This window comes from Plodia interpunctella, chromosome 15 (genome assembly GCF_027563975.2).
Source record: "Plodia interpunctella isolate USDA-ARS_2022_Savannah chromosome 15, ilPloInte3.2, whole genome shotgun sequence".
Taxonomy (NCBI): Eukaryota; Metazoa; Arthropoda; class Insecta; order Lepidoptera; family Pyralidae; genus Plodia; species Plodia interpunctella.
In genome coordinates, this window is record NC_071308.1 from 2,090,196 (window position 1) to 2,094,306 (window position 4,111).

A 4,111-nucleotide genomic window follows, 5' to 3' on the forward strand; every position below is an offset into this window, starting at 1 on the left:
TTTTTTGATATAAGTAGCTTTGTTGTTAAACATATAGTGAGTGTTTGAGAAGGAACAAGATTTTTAAGGTTAGTTTTGGAATAGGGCGGCAAATTACAGGAGTAGACACTAGATTTATTTTTATTTAAAGTTATATAATTAGTAAAAATATAATTAGAAAAAGTGCAAAAGGTTGAGACTTAATGCTAAAAGCATTAACATCTAACAGTCAATCTTTGGGTCATACAGAGAATTCAAGTCTTAGGAGAAGAAATGAGATGGTAAAATATATAGAGAGATAAGACGTTTACTTGCATCAACTGAGACACGTACAAACAAGTTGGAACATGTTAGATAGAGATACACATCTATTAATAACAATAATAAGATTGTTTCCGTGACGTAAATGTGTGGCGCAGTGATACAAACTGGCGACAACTCAGTGGTGGGGGAATTGCTCAAGGAGCAAACACTGATTTTCAGTAATCACCATAAACGGACACATTGAGCCGCCGTCCGGTGTGTGACCGCTGCCCAAAAACAACTGCAATACAAGGCCTGGCGTATAATGCTGATTTTTAAGATTTGACCAACTTTTCCGATGAAAATGGCATACTTATTTATGGCAGGATTACAGTATCGGTTTGTTTGTTCAGCGACATAACTCACAAAAAAGTATATTTGTGGCCAAATGATTGAAAGTTCAAAACCATTCCGTATTATTGAGAACAAAGTGAGTGCAAATCCCAACAGCTCTTCACATCAAAAACCAAATATTGGCGAAACAACCGAAGATTCATTACGTCCACCGATTAGCTGCAGACAAAACAGTACATCAAAGTCGCGATCCACAACTTTTCCAATTTCCCCAAAAACCCTAAGGATTTGCATGCAAGGGCCAAACAAAGCGAGTACTTCGCGATATTGTCAATGCCGCAGCATGGTTCCTTACAACCCCATTGTTCCCTGCTTTAATATCTGTGGGAATGGACATACCGACTCCATTTCGGCAATTTATCATTCTTAAACTAGTGAACAGAATACGACTATTATCCCTGAAGTCTTTTTAAGACTGCCCTTTGTAGCTCGTTCAAATTAATGAAGGATTTGCCCAACGGGTTTTGGATGGACGGTGTCCGAAATTTATGAATTATTAGTTATAAGGTTCCCATAAAATCTATAGGGTTTTGTGCTGGTCAGATTGTCGGTGGGTCAGCTTGGAATAATAGCGCAGGTTTAGACGCTTTGGCTATACATAAGTATTAGGCGCTGCGCTATTCAGCGCTATTGCGCTAAGTCGCAATAGCGCTTGCTAGTCGCAAAAGTCGCAATGCTCCTTTTTAAGTGTAATATCTATAAAGGATAGGACAACTTTTACTCGAAGGAAAGTCTATTGGAGAGATTATCTTTCTGATTACCACAGTTAAATAAACATCATTAAACATAAAACCTGTCAGTAAGTTTCAAAATTATAGCCCAAGAGACACATCAATCAAGAACGGCATAAAAGCATAAAGATTGCTTACATTGACTTTCCCCGTTTAGTTGAATGGTCGTATAACCGGAGTTATTAACATGAGAGTAAACGATTAGTGAATAAAACAAGATGGTCAACATCCCTATGGACCCTAAAGGTCACAGTGTGTTTATCAAAGATGCCACGCTTCTCGAAGCTGTGAAATATGAATAAGATGAATTTTTTAATGCCAGTGGACAGCGGACACGAGGCAGAATTTTAAAAAGTAGGGAGATTTGTGGTTATGTTAACTTTATTCATAGACTGTTGATTCGACTCATGAATAACAAGAAAGTAGTACTTAATGGTGGACAATTTTATGGTTATATACGAGCTTGGAGTAAATCTAATTTATATGCGTTTTGTAATACAATTTGTTGTTGAATCTAATACTAATAATAATTGTATGTTACCTCGTGAATAAGAATAATTTAAATATGGTGATTTGTCAACATGTAACAAATATATATGACGGTAATATGAATTAGGGCACAATTTATTAGATATAATTTTGGCAGTTAAAATTTTAATTGTTAACTCACTTATTTATCACTTAATCATTTGAACATTTTGCGATTTATACATTATTTTATGTGTTTTAATATTGTTATTATAAAATAAAATATATAAGGACAAATCACACAGATTGAGCTAGCCCCAAAGTAAGTTCGAGACTTGTGTTATGGGATACTAACTCAACGATTCTGTATTTTATAACAAATACATATATAGATAAACATCCAAGACCCGGGCCAATCAGAAAAAGATCATTTTCCATCAGGACCCGACCAGGGATCGAACCCGGGACCTCACGGTTCAGAGGCAAGCACTTTACCACTGCGCCACCGAGGTCGACAAATTATTATTAATTATTATTAATTATTATTTGTTATTTAAATTTCAACACCAATCAATTAAGCAGGAAACCAAGATGTGTCGACGAATTTTGGCGTCTCCCAAGGTATTGTACTGGGCCCCCTCAAGAATACAGTATTGCATGGAAATTAATGATATCCATATGTGACTAGACCGGTCTGTCTGTCCATTTAATTTATTGTAGGAACGCAAACAGTTCCCTCTCAGTACCGTTATTAATACGGCTTTGGATACGGATATTTTAAATGGAAATGATTTTAGATATAAACGTCAATAGGTTATGTAATATTTCAGATTACGATATTTTGTATCGAGAGTTTACTGACAGACAGGTTTTTTAGAAAAGTAAGATTACCTATGATAATAAAACACGAAGTTTGGATATCACATCTGAAATATTTCATTGTATTTTAGTATAATTCTAAATGTAAATTACGTAACTATAGTCCTTCGTGGATGGCGACTCTAGAAAATTAATATAAATTTTAAAAGTAATGATAGTAAATATATATAATTAAGAAAATGTCATCATTGATTATTGCAATTTTAAGAATTTTAATAGAATATTTTACGGAATTACAACATTTACATAAATGGCTGAGATAACTTAACTGCATAATATATCTTTACAGAATCTAGCTGCAGAAACAAAAATATATTTTCTTTATGTCTGTTTAAGAACAAAAATAGTTTAAAGGAATAAACTTACCTCAACTTACATTTTGTATAATTTAATACCTTACTCCCAGTCTCAGTCCCCTCATTTGCACACTATCTTTAAGCTCATTATTACCGCAATCCACTACAATATAACACCTGAACGGCTCCGATTACGCATAATGAGTACAAAACCCTTTGTTGGCATTCAGCCACCGATGATAATAAAAAAGGGATAGTGACTAGGCCCTTTTGTATGGACTTGTTTACCCGAGGAATGACATGAATGTTTAGAGGCAAAAAGCAAAGCGAGGGAGATGTAACGGAGCCAAATCACAAAGATCTACTCCGAGCCAAGGAACCATTTGGTAAAGTAAATTTTCAAGTTAAGCGCACGGAATAAAGAATAATTTTGAATGAATTAAGATTTCTTGGTGGTTCTAACAATGTGGTTGTTAACACAGAGGACTATGATCGGTGACCTATGCCTTCTTGTTGTGTGGTTTCGTTTGATTGACGTTTGTTTGACGTGCTCGCAGCGAGAGAAATTTTGGGAATTTTGGAGACGACAGGAGTTACTAATAGTCTGTGGAAGATCGTGTCGCTACTGTCGCTTGTAAAAAAAAAAATATTTTGGTCTTTGAAAAGAAATATTACAAAATTTTTTTTCTAAACTCATTTGCGTGTGCATACGACATTTAAATTGATTGTGTGAGCTTTTTATGAAAATAAACTATTAATGTAGGCGATCAGTAGATGTGATACTGTACTGTATCACATTTTTGTACCTTATGGGTAAGACAGAGATTAAAGTTATAAGACTCGGACGTAAAGGTAAAGTTAAACGGACTCTGGGCTCCGACGCTCGACAGCTGCGAAGAGAAAGAGAACGCTGCATAAAGGATAAGAAACTTTATAACAATACTTATATTCACAATTCAAACATATTATAATTAATAATACTCGATGAAAAAAACAACAACTATTTAGACGCGTAATTCCGTTTTATTGATAATTGAAATCAAAGTTAACCCAATGAATAATAATAAGAAGCTCCTACTGGACAATTCCTAATGCTCACAA